Below are 18,981 nucleotides of genomic sequence, written 5' to 3' on the forward strand. Positions count from 1 at the left end.
TTTTTTTTAATCTCTTGGTCAATCAGCTTCTGAGAAAGAAATGTTGCAATCTCCTATTAGAATTGTTGACTTATCTTTGGTTCTTCTCATATTTCTGTCAGTTGTTGCATTGCTTTACTTATTTTTTGGATATCTTGTAAGATACATATATCCTCTTCATCTACTTTTCTTTTTATCAGTGTATAATATAAAGCTTTGTTTCTTACCATGTTTACCCTCTAAATTCTGTTTTGTCTGACATAAAACTTGCTTCTTGGTTTGGTTCATCTTTGTCTGGTCTACCTTTTTGTTAAAAATACGTCTCTTGTAGAAAATATATTGCTGAATGTGGTTAGGTTTTCTTGCTCTTCTTTCTCCTTTTCTTTCTTAAATTCAATATGAGAGCTTCTTCTTTGGGTCAGTTTATTCCGTTTGCATTTATTGTAGTTAACATAACAGTAGAACTTCTTCTGCCATCTTAGTTTTTCTATTTCTTTTTATTTATTCTATTGAACGTTTTCTTCTGCTGACTCCAAAATTGTACATTCCCCTTTTATTCTTGTCTAGGTTACCCTTAAATTATTTATTTCCATATTTTCAAATAATTCCATATAGAAATGATTTATTTCTATACCTATTTTTCTCTATTACTTTCTTATACTTCCCCATAACTATGTTATCCCCCAAACTCGACATTTGCATGTCATAAACTTCTGGTCTTCCTCTTCTCTACTTCTCTCCTCTCTAAGTTTAAATTCCTTTTTTTTGGTATGAAAATATTACCTATTAGTTTTTGTCATTCTGATGCTTGCTTTTTCGGGGGGAGCGGGGTAAGAAAGATTGGCCCTGAGCTAAGATCTGTTGCCAATCTTCCTCTTTTATTCTTTTCCTCTTCAGCATGGCTTGATAAGTAGTGCTATGTCCGCGCTCAAGTTCCTAACCTGCAACCCCCAGGCCACCAAAGCAGAGCACGCAAACTTAACCACTTGGCCACGGGGCTGGCCACCTGATGCTTGCTATTTTTTATCTTTGCAAGCTCCTAGGATTTCGTGAGTGTGAGTGTGTGTGTGTGTGTGTGTGTGTGTGTGTGTGTGTGTATGGGTATGTGTATCTTTAATTTTACCGCAATATGTCTAACTCTTATTTTCCCCTCTTGTCTATTCTATTCAACACTCTAAGACCTATTTATACAGAGAATTTACATAGTTCTTGAATTATGGGAAATTTTTAGTCATTACATTTTCAAATATTTCCTTTCCTCCATTTGTTTCTTTCTCCCCATAAGGAGAAAAGCAACATAATGGCTGCTATTATATGATTGCTCACACTTTTATTTCCATCCTTCATATCTGTGGTGGTTTTAAAAACATAGCTCCAAAATTCGTTGACACCAAGAGGTGGGGTCTGTGTCCTCTACACTTGAATCTGAGCTCAGTAACTGCTCGACCAATAGAACACAATGAAGGGGATGCTGTGTCACTTTCCAAATTCAAGCTTTAAGAAACTGAGGTTTAAGCCTTTTTATCTCTTTATTGTAATTTTGAGATCTAAAGGATTGAAGTTAACAGAGTGTTCAATCTGCCATATTTAACGTTAATTGGAAGTCTCTTCCTGGTTGATTTTCCTTTTATCATTATAATGATAATAATTTTCACCTGAAATTTTATTTTTTTATCTAGTTGGTGTTATATTTTAAATATGTCTATTTTTATAAGTATGTAATTGGAGTAAAAAGTCCGATTTATATTCTCTGATGTAAATATGAGTTTAAGTTGTTTACATTTACTCTGGTTTCTATACATTATACTTGTTTCTTCTATCTATTCTATATCTGTGATTTATTTGTTTCTTCTTCCTGTCTTCACCTGGCTTGGTGAAGTTTTCTTTGTCTCCCATCTCTCCCCTTCTTTCTTTTACTACCACTAATATGTAAATTATGGCTCATATTTCTTTTTCTTTTCATTAAAATTTTAACTTATACACAAAAATTGATTTTTTCCTCAATGTTTAAAATATATAACTGTATACCTTCCATTATCTTTTTTTTTTTTTGCTGAGGAAGAGTCACCCTGACCTAGTATCTGTTGCCAATCTTCCTCTCTTTTCTTTTTTTTTTTCGCTTGAAGAAGATTAGTCCTGGGCTAAGATCTATGCTAATCTTCCTCTGTTTTGTATGTGGGCCATCACCACAGCATGGCTGACAAGCAGTGGCTGTCGAACCCATGAAACTGGGCTGCTGAAGCAGAGAGAGCCGAATTTAACCACTATGCCATGGGGCCAGCCCCCATATATCTTCTATTATCTTTTTGATAATATTGACCATGCTTTCCTTAGAGGCATTTTTTTTTGGAAGATTGCTTTATTATCTTAAATTTTTTGGACTGAATTACTCTGTAAGTTGTGCTTATTGTCTGTCTTTCATGGCATCAGCTGTCCTCATATGCCTCGCAATTGTAGTAAACTGGCTCATGTGCAGGAGCCATTCCTGGCCTGTTTTGCTTTTCTTCTCCCACTCTCACTTCTTTGTGTCTAGAAGTTTTATAGTGGCCTCCCCATGGCCCATTCATCTTTGCAGTTCAAAACCAGGTCTTATGTTAGAAGCTTGAGACCCTTGTCCCACAGGAACATTTCAGATCCAGCTCCTGAGCCTGTGAATAGCTTGGCCCACAGGTCCTGGCTGAGAAAAACGTCTCTAATCCCTCCTGCTACCTTGGCAACAGCTTACTGTAGAACACAGCCAGGGAGGTGGGCTAACTTCTTTGAACCTTTGTTCATAAGTGAGGGAGCCGCACCTCAGTTCTATTCTGGCTCCTGATTTCACAAGCCTGGCCTGGCATTGCCCCCTACTGAAGTTGAACATGAGCTGCTTCTGTCTATTAATGGCCCTGGAACCCAGAAGATCCACAGCTTTAGCCCTGCCCAAGACTATATATTAATCCCCCATTTCTGATCCATTGAGATGTTTATCACTTTTTTTGAATACAACTATGTTTAAGATAAATCATTGTTTTGGTTTGGAGTGGAGGGTTGTGTTTTGTGTCTTAAAATGCAAACTCACAGCACCACCTGGAACAGAGTTGAAATTTGGAAATTTTTATACCCTTTGACTCAGCACTTAAAAACTTTAGAATTTATCCTAAGGTCATAATTGGATGATGTGTGTACAATGATGCTAATTATAGTATCTTACAACCATAGTGAAAAGCTGGAAACAGCCTAATTGTCCATCAATAAGGGATTCAATAATATATGGTACATCAATAAATTATGGAATAGCAATTCAATAGAATAACCCTCCCAACTGCCATAGACTCTAATTCAGTAGGTTTGGAAAACTTTGGCCCTTGGAATTTTTAAAAAAGAAAAGATCCATAGATGATTCTGATTTGCCTATAAGATTAAGAACCAATGATATGAAGGTATCTAATATTCTGGAAAGGAGATTAGTTTTAATTGCAAGACCACATTTCGCATAGGGACTTTCTAAACCAGGGGTTGCCAGACTATGGCCCATAGGCCTGATCCAGCTTGCTGCCTGCTTTTGTTGGCCTGTGAACTAGGAATGTATTTTAGATTTTGAAATGATTAATAAAAAGCAAAACGAGAATAATATTTCATGATATATAAAATTCAAATATTGAAATTCATATGAAATTCAAGTAATGGAAACCAGTCACATCCGTTCGTTCACATGTTGTCTATGGATGCTTTCATGCTACAACAGTAGAACTGAGTAGTTGTGACAGGAACTGTATAGCCCACAAAGCTGAAAATATTTACTATCTGCCCTCCACTGGAAGTTTGCTGACCCTGTTCTATTTCTCATTCTTGCCACCAACTTGACAGTAGCTGTTGGGTCACTGGCACAGATGTGTGTGTCTGTGTGTGTGTGTGTGTGTAGGGAGACAGTCATTCTTTGTTGGTTTATAGCTGAAAATAGGTCATCCTTCTGTGAGCTGTAAAGTCCGAATACGTTTCCTCTAATTCCACAAAACCCAAAATAGGTATTCCCAAAGAAAGTTCCAAAAATGGTTACCAGGACCCTTAGAAGAGGAAAGGCGGCATTCTACTTATATTGTTTTGATTATACCACTCAAGAAGGTATTCGACAGAAAAAATATGAGTTTCAAACTGAAGGCAATGTTGACCAATGAGTAGGCCATCCAGCCTTCCGTATGTGGGGAAAGAGCTTTTAAAGCCATGTAAGATCAGATCTGCAGATCCCTTTAAGTTCCCCTCGCAAGTTCCACTTGCAGAAACTACCCGAGGCATTGCTTAAAAGGATGATTCTGGAATGACTCACCTCAAGCTACTCATTGCGTCTTACTCAGGACTCTCCCAGTTCTGGTGTTGTGTTCTTTGTCTCATTTATGTTGGAACTTGGCTCTTCTTTGGATATTGAGCACTCCCTTTCTATCATCAGCCTTGGCTCTCTCCTTCACCACAATTAAGCTCTCGCTAGCTTTTCTTCCTGAGGCCCTATTGTTCCAGCACCCTTCCTATTTCACCTCTGCTCTGGCCCTGCCTCAACATCACCACCCTCCCAGCATCAGGGCCCCCATGAGGCTTACCATGTGTCCTTGAGTGGGAAACTGAAAACTAGGAGCTGATAGAATGTGAGTTATAGGATGTTGTAGGTGAAAGCCCCATATCAATTGCTCACAATGGGGGTTGCAAGACAGAAGAGAGCTGAAGTGGAAACAGGGATCATTGCTGTTAAAAGGCAGGTAATAATCATCAGCAGAACTGCAGATTTAAGTGCATTTTGAAGTTCACACTAATGGGATGTCAGCAGGACCCACAGGCACCCTGGTGATGTGTGCAGCTGTTGAAAGCCTGAGACACAGAGTTTGGGGTGATGGAAGACAGAGAGGAAAGGAGAGGGATGGAGATGGGAAGGATGGCACAGAAAAAGAAGGCTTTTGGGATATAGTGCCTTCTGTGGAAATAGCCAGGGGTGGAGTAAGAGGAGTCTGGAGTCCAATATACCTTCCCTACAGAGGTCTCTCTCACCTCGGCTTTCTTATTTGTCACAAGGGGCAGTTAGGCCCAGCCCCACTGTGAGAACCAAAGAAAATAAGGCATCTAGCACAGCACCTGGCAGACAGCACCTCACCCCCACCAACTGTGTTAGCTTCTTTCCTCGTTCCAACTCCCAAATGACAGCTTTTGACATGTCATCATGACTCTCTGAGAGCCTGTGGAATCTCGGGCTGAGTCCATCGATTTAATAAGGTCTGACTTCAGCATTTATGCTTTGTTGGAACCAGAAATGACATTATTTGGTGTCAGTTACCTTTTCCATGCAATGAGTTAAGAGAGAGGCATTTTTATTTCATTTCATTCTTCTATAGGGGATTCAGATGTCCCTGTATACTACTAGGGCTGGATAAAGAATTACCTAAGAGGATGTGCAAACTAAGTTGTAATTAAATGAAAATGAAAACATTATGGCATGTAACAGGGACCATATGCTGTTGCTAAACACCCAGCCTCAAACTCCATGGCTACCCTTCCCTGCTTCCCAGATTCTGAGGCACAAACAAAGTCCCCTCTTTGTCTGTGGCACACAAAGTCTGCTGGTGCCTAAAGAATATCATTGCTAGTGTTTCCCAATAAGGCTTTGGATATGGAGAACGTGGCAGACAGGCTCACTGTCTCAACAGGGGCCTCCTTTCTGTGAGAACCATCTCCCGCACCTTCTCAGGGGGGCATCTCCCTCTCCACTGTGGCCAGCTGGAGAGAACTTCTTGCCAGGAGTCTTGCCTGACCTCCCAGGGCCAGCACGCCCTCCTCTGGGCTCCCAGGACCCTCTGAGCTTTATTCCGTCACAGCATCTAGCTCAGTGTATTGCAATTGCCCAATTTTGTGTTTCTCTCTTCCTCTAGTTTCTGAGCTCCTTGAGGACAAAGACTGTGTCTTATTTGTCATCTTATCCTCTCGAGTGGTGCAAGGTAATCACTAGAGTCTGAGTCAGCAGGTTTAGGGAGAGGCCAAGATGCTGCACTACCAACAAGCTTGCAGGTCATGCTGGAACTGCTGGTCCAGAGACCCTGCTCTGGGTAGCAAAGCCTCAATGCCTAGCTGCCCAGGCTGAAGTAGAGTTGCATTCAGTGTCTGTGAAAAGCATAAAAGTTCTGGGATCAAGTAAAGTATCACATATAAAAGCACTTTGAGAACTGTAAAAGATGTACGAACATATTAGGAGCAGATATGGCTCTTTTTTTTAAAATAAATTGACATGTCACCATTCTTTTGGCTACTTAGAGTAGCCAACTGAAAAGTAAAAGCTACGGAATGGTTATCTACATGGATTACAAAAAAACCCCCACAAAAAACAGTACAAAAACTGGCTGCCTTTTTACTTTTTCTTTTCGTTAGTTGCTTGAATTGGCTTTATATTTTGGCATTGGAGACTGGAATTTATTTGGATACCTTGGTGTGCGTTTGGAGACTGATATTTCATCTCTGTCCAATTTAGAAGATGCAGTCCCCTCTAGAATCAATTCAAAGTTAACCCACTTCAAGATATAAGGAGATAGGGATGACCCCTTTATAGTGAACTGGACCATGTTCAGTTATCGTTTGAATTCCCTGCCCTTGCTTATCCACCCAGGTGAGCTTACAATCTGCAGATGGGTCCTGATTTGCAGCTGGGGTTACTGATCTGAACAGTAGAGATCACCTACTGCTCCTTCCTCTGGCCCCTCCCTCCTCTGAGGTCCTAGGACTGGACATACTAAAGGTCTCTGAGGTTGACTGGGAGCGTCGCCCAGGGTTCCCAGACCTGCTGTCATTTTTCCAGTGGAAAGCTGGCATTTCTCTCTTGGTTGATGCTTCTGGCATGGGTTAGTACCTCAGTTGGTGGAGTTCAGCCAATTGTCCTGGATAGTAAAATCCTATTGACAAAATTCTGCTCTGCCTTTCTGTAGAAGAGCTTGTTTGAATACCAGTGGGCTTCAACACACAGCAACTCAGTTTGGCTCAGTGGTTAATACGGTAAGCTCTAGGGTCTGATTCCTTGGATTCACATCCTGGTTCTGCCACTTGTTTTGGACAAGTTATTTAAATGTTGTCTTCCTGAATTTCCTCATCTGTAAATGAGGACATCCCATGAGAACCTCCCTGATAGAATGACTGTGACGAATGATTGAAATATTCGATGTAAACCACTTGGCATAGTGCCTGGCACAGCAAACACTCAGCAAGTGTTAACTATTTTTATTACTATTGGATTTCACTGTTTAGCTGGACATCTTAGACGCAGTATAGCTGCTGCCAGCCAGGAGCTGCATTAATCAGGATGCTTTCAGCAAGTAGCATAAAACTTGACCCACAGTGGCTTATGCAATAAAGACATTTATTATCTCACACAATGAGAAGTTTAACTTCTCCAGGGTTGGTTGATTCGGTGTTCCAGGGTTGTTATCAAGGACACAGTTTCTCTCTCTCTCCTCTCTATCAACATCAATAGTGGCTTGATATTTAGGCTGGTTCCCCTCTGGGGTACAAGATGGTGGCCAGCAGCATCAGGACAACATATATTCTTGCTTATATTCTTCCTTGTTCACATCCAGCTGCAGAGATGAGAGACCTCTCCCTAGACCATGGGTTGTTCATACTTCTCTTCAGGCTTATTAGGTCAGCCAAGGTCGGGTTTGTCCCAATCCAATAGCAACTGCCAAGGGCTTGACACATTACTTAATTTAGACTAGGAATTCCAAAGTTGCCCAAATATAAGAATCACCTGCAGAGCTCATAAAAATTCGATTCTCAGGCCCAATGAGTAGAATTCACTAGGCATATGCATTCAATGAGCACCACCCTAAATTATTTCAAAGTGAAGGGAAGTGTTGAGTTTGGACTAGTCAGAAGCTATCTCCAGAGCTGAGCATGAAATTGAGCCAGAAACACAAAGCAGTGTGGGAGAGGTAGATACCAGAATAAAATCATGTTCTGCCAGGAAGGAAGGAGGTGAGAATGGCAAAACAGCACCCTCTGGAGGGGTGTGAAAAAGGTCAAGGATCTAGGACCCAGATACTGGAATCCATTGGCCAGTAGAACAGCTTAGCAATACCAGAAGGCCTTTCACTCACTTACTCATTCATTTCATATCTTTTATTTGACACTCCTAAGGCCAGGTGCCATGATAACCAGTGGGCTTACTACAGTGAATAAGCTCCCTCTAGCTGCACACAGTCTGGTGGGGCATGAAGACAAGTAAAAATGAAAGAGGAGGGATGGCCCTGGTGTTTCTGAGACATGTGGGTGACTAGACATGTGGGAGTGTGGGATGAAGGAAGTTACATGCACGCATTCTCTTCTCTGACTGAGAGCCATCCAAAGCAGAAAACTCAATAAACTGGTGCACCAGCCCCCAGTTGTTTTGCCTTTTGATTTTGAAAGACGAATCACCTCAGAGAAACCAAGAGAGTGGAGTTCTTATGGCAAGAAGGCAGAAACAGACAGCCAAGAGTTCTGTCCTCACCAGTGGGGAGAGGACTCAACTTTGACTCCCTTGCAGTGGGGCGATGGTGGGGAGATCCGAGATGATGGGGGTGAATATGCTTTGCAGACTATGAGTTGCTGTGCACACCTGATGGATGGTTATTATTAATATAGAGCATTGTCTTGCTTGGTTTTATAGCCTGACCCTAGTGTTGGGGATGACAAATACAGAGAAAAGAGCCCAAATGTGTATTAAAGACATTTCTCATTCACCTCTGGTCTGAAAGTGTCCTCCAAAGACAGGCACCCAGCACCACAGACTAAGTAATGATAAGAATAATAATTATGACACCTTACTCTTGAATGTTTTATATCTTCAAAGGGTTCTTCCATAAATGATCTCATTTATTGTCTGGAATTGGGTGATGTCTAATGGTCTGAAACTCTGACTCCCTCAGTGTGGACTGTCTGATACCTCCCTGTGGTGCATTTGCCCCCCGCTGCTAGTCAATGCCATGTCTCCTCCCCTGTCTAGTGCTTCCTCACACACAGCTGCCCATCTCCTCTTTATTGCTGCTGGTTTGTTTTAAAATAACTTCTTCAGGCTATCAGCTCAGACAATCTGTTTCTAACATTGTCTCCTTGACTGATTTCCCTTGATAATTTCAATACCATGTCGAATTCATCCTGGGCTAGAAATATGTGAACCAGGGATATATTTAATATGAAAAGAGGCTCTGAGTATAAAACACCTGCTTTTGCTAAAAAACAGTTTAGCAAATGACGTTTGATATGAAGGAAAGGGAGAAACGGCCGCCTCGTCCTTTAAACATTCTCCTTTCCTAGAAGTGCTTGGATCTGTTTCATTTACAGATTCAAAGTCTCCTGGGAGACAACTTGACAACTGCTCTGTCAATATGCGTCTCCCCATGCGATGCCTTTCAGGACATATTGCTTCCCAGCTCCAACCCATCTGGCTTCATTTCACTGCAGGAACCAGCGCACAGATTATGGAGACTTCCGAGTTGAGACTTCCGTCCACACCTGTTGGTACTTGCAAAATGTCAAATGGACTTACTTGACAGGTGACTGAGCAGGTCCAGATGCTGCAGCCTCCTCAGGAAGCCAGAGGATTTGGAGGAGCAGAGTGGGGCAGTCCCGCATTGAAATCCTAGCCCTCTGCTAATGAGTTGTGCAGCTTTAGATAACTTACACAACCTCTCTGAGCCTCTGTGTAAAATTCTGATAATTATTGACTCTCTCTTCTGGATCATAGGTGCCAAATTCCTGGATGCTTATAAAGGTCAGGAGAGCGATCAGCTGTGCAGACTGCTCCTAGACCAGAACCTGCGCAGAGGGACGTGAGGGAAGCCAACCTCAACTGTTTCCTGCCCCAGGGCTTCTTCTGATTATGCTTCCTAGTGAATAGGGGAGGAACTGGCTATGCGCCTGCCTGCTTATTACCTACAATGAATGTGTAGTACCCAGAAGTTCTAGGTAAGTCTCACTGGGTTGGCATCTTGCTCCTGCCTTGGTGTTTCTCATTACAATCTCCAGATTCCCCCTGTGTCTTTCCTAGGAAGTCTCACAGTGCTGCTGACCCCAGGTTCATGGCATCCACACCCCCATTTCCTATCTCTGTAATGTGGGGAGGGCTATCATGTTCTCAACAACCCCATTTGGGGCTGACCTGTCTTTCCTTGATGGTGACTATACCGTGCCCCACTGAGAAAATAATGCCAGATTTTCACAGCCTGTTAGCCCTTGAAGAAACCAACTAGTGTTAACTGTGTGAGTGTGTGTGTGTGTGTGTGTGTGTGTGTGTGTATTCTGATCTGCCTGTTTCCTCAGTTTAGTCCACTTATTTCTAAAATATGAATTGACCTTGGACATACTATCTTTTACTGTCTATTTTATTCTTCCTTAGTAGTAATGGTAGTTAAGCTATATGTTAGGAGTGTGTGGGCTTCAGTCAGACAATGTGTGTAAATCACTTAGCACAGAGCCTGGGACCTAGAAATTGCTCTGTCGGGGGAAGGATATCAGTAGTGTCAGATTCACCAGAGACGTCGGGGACATTGGCTCTGGACGTCCTCGGAGAGTGTTTTGGTCTGTAGAACGATGCAAAGGCATTTTCTAGGTACTGACTTCCAACTGCTGACTGGAAGATTTCATCAGTTTGTTTCTAACTTAACATATCCAAAGTTAAATTTATGTTATTTTCTTTAAAATCTGATGCTCCCAACTTAGAATTCTTCAGAGCCTTATAATCCCAGACATCAAAGTTTGCAAACTAGTAATCTAAGGGCTGCATCTGGCTCACAAAAGTGGCCTGAATAATGTGTTTTAAAAAGTAGAATAATGTTATCTTTTAAAAATAAATATATTTTATATTTAAAAATTCATATTTTTGGATTCTCCTGGAAAAAGAGCAAATCTGGCAACATGAGTCCCCCAGGGCAGCATTGGCTGGAGCACCTTCACATGGGGATGAGCTTTCCAATTTGCCACAGTGCCTACCAATCTGTACTGTGTCCTTGATGCCATTAATTAGATGTCGTTTAATCACTGCGTAAGTCTATGAAACAAGCTGGGAAGCTGAGATGATAAGACAATGGACAGAGGTGCATAAAAAGCTGGCAAAGTTAAGAAAAGAAGGCAAAATAAAAGCATTGCTACCAACAGGAAATTGGATGGAATAATGAGAAGAATGTAGACAACTAAATTCCTGATGTGGAGGAAAAGCTTGAGACGCACGTCCTGAAGACAGCAGAAAGGAGGCTTAAGAGCAACCAGAGAGAAAAGGATGAAAATGGAACCCAGACAACAGATATCCAACACAGAGATATTTGATAGTTCTGAGAGAGAGCAAGTGAATGCAACAGAATATTCAAACACAGCATCAAAGAAAATTTACCTGAATCTAGGTATTAAAAGGACCATCTAAGACAATATTCTAGACAATATTAACAAAAAGACGTTAATATGTAGACACACCCTGGTGATATCCTGAATTTCAATCATGACTAAAGAATCTCACACGTATCCAGATAGGAAAAAAAAACCAGGTTTTCAAAAGAGCGAGAATGAGGCTTGCTTCAGACCATTCCTCTGCAGTAGTGAATACCATGAGACAGTGTGAGGGGCATAATTTGGAGGAGAAAAAGTCCATTATGTGCCCAGTTATCATTATATGTGAAGGTAACAATAAGACATTATAGGAAAGGCCAGGTCTGAGATAGATTACTAATCCATGCTTAAGTAACTTTGGGAAATTATGGGTTAAAAAAAGTTAAAGATATTTCTTTACTAGAGCATTCCTCAGGAACTTTAATGTGATCATATGCATTGTGAGTTATAAAAGTGGTCACAGTTAGCATTTCCCAAAGTTATTTGATGATATGATCATTTTTTAAAGCCCACACCTATTAATGTCTGCCAAAAAGCCAAAGGTGCTTTATTAATATTAGAAAAAAACCTATTTCAAATATAGAACCAACTTTATAAGTAATAATTGTGAAAGACCAATTCTGTGAAAATCAGAAATAAGGATGCTCGCTATTATTATTTATTTAATAATTTTCTAGAAATTCTAGCCAAAGCAATAAGTATAGAATAAATAAGAGGCATACATATTGGAAAGTAAGAGATAAAATTATTACTATTTACAGATGTTTTTTTCTCTACCTGGGAAGTCATATATAAGCAATTAGAAAACTTTCAGAACTTGGTGAGGTTGCCATAAAATAAATGTGCAAAAATGTTTTTCTCCTAAGCTAGCACTAACTACTTAAGAAAATAGAATACAAAACCAATTCAAATCTCCATGGTTAAAAACAAACCAAAACAATGCACAAACTATAAATACATGTTGCATGAAATGTGTAGGGCCTGTATAAAGAAAATGGCAAAATATCACTAAAGAACATAAAATAAGATTTAAACAGGTAGACATATTCCCAGAGGTGAAAACTTTATTAAAAGGTATCAGTTCCCACCAAATTAATTTATAAATTGAATGTGTTTCAATTTGTGCAAATCCCAATAATTAGGGAGAAGGGAGAATTTTATTCTAAAATTCACATGAAAGAGTAGACAAATAGGAATGGGCAAGAAAAGTTTTAAAAATAAAAAAAAAGCGGGAGAGTGGAGCTCTTGCTTTGGCAAATATGAAAATCTTAAAAGAACTGTAAATAATCTGAAATTTTACTCTATTTGCAAGATAGCAAATTAACCTTCCAAAGTTTCATAGAGGCTGGCGGAAGATACAGACTCCTAGGTCCAAGACCAAATTTCTTACTCATGATGCAGTAAACAGAGTGAATGGCAGGCTGTGTTGGTCCCTCTTGCCTGCCAAGTGCCAATGGGGCAGTGCACAGGAGTCCAGGGGGAAGCTGTGCACTTACTTGGTTTTCATCACAGCTGAGGAGCTCCTCGCTTAGAGAACCTGAATCTTTTATAATGGACAGTAAGCAAACCTGCCTGAGTTTTGCACCAGAGAAGATATTATCTTTATTGTGTTAGACTATAACCAAACCTGCCCTTCGCTCTGGAGGGAGATACTCTATCTTCCAAAGCTCTTTGCTATATGCACATCCTTGAACAGATACCCAGTGCCTCCACTCACAAGACATGCAGAAATGTGAGAGACCCGTAGAGAATCATCTCCAACAAAATCCACCCCTCGTTTCTATATCATCTTTGCTTCTGGTGAATCTTCCCATGAATGTGCCTTTTCTTTGGTCACTCTGATAAGGCTGGTACCAAATCCATCCAATTTGTCTCATACGCTATTTGATTAGGACTGCTATCAAGAGGATTAGGCTGAGGCCAACTTACAGGATTGACTTAACTGTGTCACTCAGGGTCCCAGACCCAATCAACTGAGCAAATCTCATAAACCATCAGCATACACCTTATAAAACCAGTTTACTTTCTCCTTAAGTTTCTGTATTGATTGTGTGTGTGTGTGTGTGTGTGTGTCCCAATAAAACTTTATTTACAAAAACAGATGGTGGGCCATAGTTTGCTAGCCTCTGCTTCAGCGGCAGCAGGGGAAAGGGTCATCTTTAGCTGACAATTGCAGGGAATAAGAGTGTAGTATGTGGTAGAATATGTAGAGATAAGGACCAGATTCAGGGACTACAAACTGAGGCCAGAATGCTGCACTCTTTCAGTTGGGAGGGGGTTGTTCAATGAATGTTTATTTTGGTTCACACTGATATGAGCATCAGTGATTGCTGGTGATAGTTGGGCTAGATTAGGAGAACCTCAGCTCCTGTGGTTCTTCCAGGATGGGTTAATTGGACCTAAAATTTTCAGTATTTGAAATCTAACAATTTGACCTCAATTTTTTTTCCTAAGGACCCTTTTTCTTTGTAAAGAAAAAAGCTTTAAATACACTGTTATTAGCTAGAATTGCCCTTTTACCAGTCTTCATTATCTTTATTATACTGGACAGTAAACAAGTCTGCCCTTTGCTCTGGAAAAAGACACTCTGTCTATTTTCCAAGGCTGTTCGCTATACAAACACCCTTGAAGAGAGAGTCTGGAACAAAGGGAGTCCGTGCTATGCTTGTAAGACATCTGGAAACATGAGACAATGTGGAGAATTATCTCCCAATTGTACTTGTAGAAAATAAAGTCAACAAATCCAGACTAAATCATATTGCATAACATTATTAGAAAACAAACTGTCAGGCATCATTTTGTTAAAAGTTTTAATACAGTAGGAAGATGAATAAGTGAATTACTCACCTTAACACCTCAAAACAATTTAAGTGTGTATGGTTCTTTTTCTCTTTCTTTCTTTTTCTTTTATTATAACATAACACTTAAAAAATTCTTAGTAAGGTCACTGATGAATCTTTTACCGCAGTTTCCACAATTTTAAATTATTAATTCTCATACTATCAATAATTCAATTAATATTTCTATTTACTTTTAAATATTTCTATTTTAACTTCTGCAATTATCCAAATAATGTTTCAAAGGCATTCAAAATAACTATATAACAAAGGAGATTTAATATCTACCACAGAAAACTAAATATTAAATCTATTGGCACTAGGACTATTCATATTTTCTTCAAGAAAATATTGTTACCAAGCCACTGAAAATTGGCTACTGTTGAACATGTGAAAATGTATTCACTTTAAAATGCTTTTTTTTCCCGTCTTTAACCCTCCAGCTTGCTAGCAGGCCTTCTGTAACTTAGAAGTTGATCACTGTACTTAAAGGAGAAATTCAGATTTCTCATTTTATTTATCCTGAATCAAGAGAGGCTTGTATTTCCCTCTTAGACATTACACTTAAGGCCACAATAATTAAAATAGCGTAACAACAGAGAAAAATACTACAGATATGGACTAATTACGTGAGATTTCACACATGATAATGACAGCATTTAAAATTGGTAGGATAAAAACTGGAAAATTAATATACATGGTTAACTATTTTAGGAAAATTAAATTAGAATCATAATGTCCTATATGATAATAAATGGATTAACATTTTAAGATAAAATAAGCGTGTTTCTCCTTTTTACTGCTCTTTGAATCGTCTTCAGGATGTGCCATGAAATTTGCTTTATGAAGCCTTCCACTGACAGCAGATTTTCTTGTCCTTTTACACATTCTCTTATGGACCTAAGTGTTTAGTTGCAGATCCCTGTCGTTTGGCTCTGGTTAACTGAGATTGCCAGCACCTAAACACTTACGTCAGGTTTGTGTGGGGCCAATGGGTCAAAGTGGACGTCCAGCTGCATTTGCCTCCTCTGCCTGTGCGTGTGCTTTCTCCAGCAGGCGGTAGCGTTTAAATGTACTCTTGACTCAAAGTAGAAGTTTCATTTTATACTATAGGGAGACTGCAAAGTTTCAGTAAATGGGTGGTTCTTACCCCAAAATGGGTTTGCCTATTGCTTCCCTCATCATGCCAGTGTTTGCAGGGCCTCCTGACTCTTCCTGCCGTGTACCCACGCTTTCTTCCCTGTCTTTCATTTCCGTCTTAATTGTCCACCATATCTAGTGCTCATCAACCCTGCTGCTCCCTCAGCTCCATCCCCTGCTGTCTTCCCTGCTTTGCCCACCTAATCTCAGCCAGGTTGCCTTAACTTCTGCCACCAGCCTCGTTTTGAACTAGTGTCCCTACACCCAGCTTCTCTCCCGTGGTTCCTCCTCCATGTCACCATGAGTATAATTTTTATTAATCTGATCATTTTACTTTCATGTTCAAAACGTTTTGATGATTCCTCAGGGGCTACAGAAGAAAGTTTGAATTCCTTCTCATGGCCTTCAAAGCCAACCCTCTTCTTGCTTTGTTAGAACTTCGCAGTGCCTCCTTAGGAATTAACAAGGTTCACGGTAGGTTTGTGGGTTAGGGTGTCAGGACAGAAGCTTTTATTTTTTTAACTAATAGAAATGCTAAGGATTAGTATAAAATCATGATTATTTTGAAACGTTTTAGTGCCAGGTAAAGATCTAGTTTTAAGTGCGGCTTCATCTGAAGCAAATTCCATTTGTAAACAATAATTTATTGAATATCTGCTCAACACCAGGCACCAACCCAGATACATTCAATGTATCGGCGATCCTTTGGAGTGTCCATGGTAGGTCAGGTAAAGCATAACAACTGTGTGAAAAGACATATATGTTGGTACCCATGTGGACACCCGTATACACAAGCCATGAGTTCTGTCTTTTCATTTCATTTATTGACTTTTCTCTCTTTTTTTCTTTACTTCTTTGTCTTTTCTTTTCTCCCCGTTTGGCTCAAGGAGCTGACTGCAACCACATACAAGGCTTTGAGGAGAAAGCGTATAATCGATTTTCTCTCAAATGCCTTGATTGAATACAGGTAGCAAGCAGCATGAGCCAAGGATAAGTGAAAATAGCTTGGGCTTGAGTAATTTGGATATCTTATTTGCTGGCAGTAAATGCATTTTTCGTAGCCTACACCTGATCGCATTCAGTCATATTTTCTATGAGATCTTTAAGAACTCCTCTGTGCTGAGGTAACTTATTTTCTGATTAAAAGTAAATGATGATAAGTAAATGGACAGGGAGAAGCCAAGATGGATAGGATGATGGAAATGGGATTTATGAATTCTCACTTGTTTGTGGTCAGCAAGCCTTTTAGCTTAAGACAACTGCTTTACAAATGCTTGTTTATTGCTCATTCTTCACAGCATCTCCAGGAAGCTGAGAACCTTGTTTCTCTCTCTCTTTTTTTTTTTTGAGGAAGATTAGCCCTGAGTTAACTACTGCCAATCCTCCTCTTTTTGCTGAGGAAGACTGGCCCTGAGCTAACATCCATGCCCATCTTCCTCTACTTTATATGTGGGATGCCTACCACAGCATGGCGTGCCAAGCGGAGCCATGTCCGCACTCAGGATCTGAACCGGCGAACCCTGGGCCGGCGAGAAGCAGAACTTGCGAACTTAGCCGCTGCGCCACTGGGCCGGCCCTCTTATTTCTCTTTTGAAGATGAAGAAATGTATGAAAAGTTGGCAAACATCACTCGCCAGGCTGATGCAGAATTTGATGAATCTCCTCAGGGACTTTGGGGGCCCTAAGTCTTATCTATAAACTCCAGATTAGAATCCAGACAATGGGACATTAGTAGAGGATTTTGTTTGTTTGTTTGTTACTTTGGATGAGTACATTTTGAAGATGATCTTTATTGAACCAAACTAACTTCTGGTGCCTGACCATTAGCCACCAGATAAAATCAGTTGAATGAAGCAAGTTTTTATTTATCAGCTGTTTAGTACTGGGTGGCTGCTGTGATTAGTACAGAGTTGGAATGCTCGATGAAATACATTTGCTATCCTGGATCTAATTATTAATGAGTTCACTGGACAGAAAAATGTGAGTGTCCACTCTGTGCCTAGCACTGAGCCAGGCCCTGGGGGTACATTGGAGGATGAGGTAGATGTGACTCCAGCCCTCATGGAGCTAACTCTCTAGCAGGAAGAATGATGGTGTGCAGATGATCACACAGTTATGTATTTAATCGTGATTGTAATCAGGGCTGTGACGGAGAAATAGAGGGAGCCAGAGAGTCTGGTCTCTTCATCTGTTAATATGGGCATCATAACTGCCACCACCTCAAAGGTGGTTGTGAGGAGCAAATGAGGCAGTGCACGCGGAATCAACAGCCCAGTGCCTGGAGCGCACCACGCACACTGCAATGTGCTGTATGTTATTATCAGTGATGTATAATTATGTGCACTATAAGCTCTTCCTGTTCCCTGGAACCAGCTCAGGTCGGTTAGATAGTTACAAGTTCAAAATTTATTGCAATAAGCATGCTAAATGTTATGTCAGTTATTTGGGCGTGTGATATGTCTGTTTTTTCCCCTTTCCCCCTGACTAGCCTACAAGTTCTCCAAGAGGAGGGCTTTTTGTTCTGTTTGGAATCCTGAGTGTCTACAAGGGAGACATGCTTTCGGAGCTGGACAGATATTTTTGAGTGAAAGGGACCTAACTTTCTCTTTGCAGTAGTTTAAGCATTTCACCTCCCGTGAATTTGCAATACACATGTATATAGTGTATCTCTAAAAATGCATTATAATTTTACTTTGAAAGAATTACCTGACAATAGGAATATGATTTAAAGAAAATCTACCTGATAGGTTTGAGAGTATTAACAAGTGGTTGGAAGCCTGTAGACCAGATGTCTTTTTCCTTGACTTAGTCAGCTTTGCACACAGGATAAAGGGGAGTGGTGGTATAATAGTTACAATCAGCCAATGACTGCGTCCCAGTGAGACATAGCTTTGGCAGGATAATGGATGTTTCCAACCTTTGTCATGGCAGGGATTTCTGTCTCCTTAGCTAAGAACTTAACGTTTCTAAGCCTCCATATGACACAGTTCTAAGCCAATGAGATAGAAAAGGAAATTATTTGGTTGGACTTCTGGGAAACTCTTTCAGTGGGGGGCAAACTCAGGTGATATCTTGTTGCTTTTCTCCTGTGTGTATGGGATGTGGTAGCTAGAGCTGCAGCCACCTTCTGTGCCTTTGAGTCCAAGTCTGAGAGACGCACAGAGGCTTCATCCCTGCCCTCCTTGAGCTGCTGAACCAAAGCTAGCAACTCTGCACTAGCTGTTTCCTGAGAAAAATAAACCAGCGACTCTGCCGTGGTTGTTGCATGAGAAAAATAAACCCTCATTTTGTCAAATCACTCTTACGTCAGTTTTCTGTTACATGCAACTGAGCACAAACCCAAATGACATACCTATAAAAAATTATACAGATTCCAACCTTATACATCTGCTACCAATTAGAAGAATATTAACAGTTGTTGTATCCATGTACTCCTTCTATATTTTGGAACTTTCTGGATCAAAATAAAACTTACCAGGTGAGGACTTTTAATAAATTCCATGGGAGTATCATAAGAATTGTTTGAAAGCAACACGCTATTCTATTAAATCAGTTTTCCTAATCTCATACAGCAGTGCTGTCCTATAGACACTGTAAAGGAAGCCACATACATATTTTAAATTTATCAGTAGCCACATTTAAAAAGTAAAAGTAAACAGGTGCAACT

General features: G+C 40.4%; 1 protein-coding gene across 2 annotated transcripts in view; it reads left to right on the forward strand.

Moving 5' to 3' along the window:
* Positions 1 to 18,981, forward strand: part of MTHFS (methenyltetrahydrofolate synthetase) — a 209,384-nt gene that overhangs the window by 186,459 nt on the left and 3,944 nt on the right. For both annotated transcript variants that reach the window (XR_002811418.2, XR_002811419.2), the window contains exon 4: positions 9,704 to 9,924. The gene's annotated coding sequence lies outside the window, so the exon portion shown is untranslated. The remainder of the gene's footprint in view (positions 1 to 9,703; positions 9,925 to 18,981) is intronic.

This window comes from Equus caballus, chromosome 1, assembly GCF_041296265.1.
Source record: "Equus caballus isolate H_3958 breed thoroughbred chromosome 1, TB-T2T, whole genome shotgun sequence".
NCBI lineage: Eukaryota > Metazoa > Chordata > Mammalia > Perissodactyla > Equidae > Equus > Equus caballus.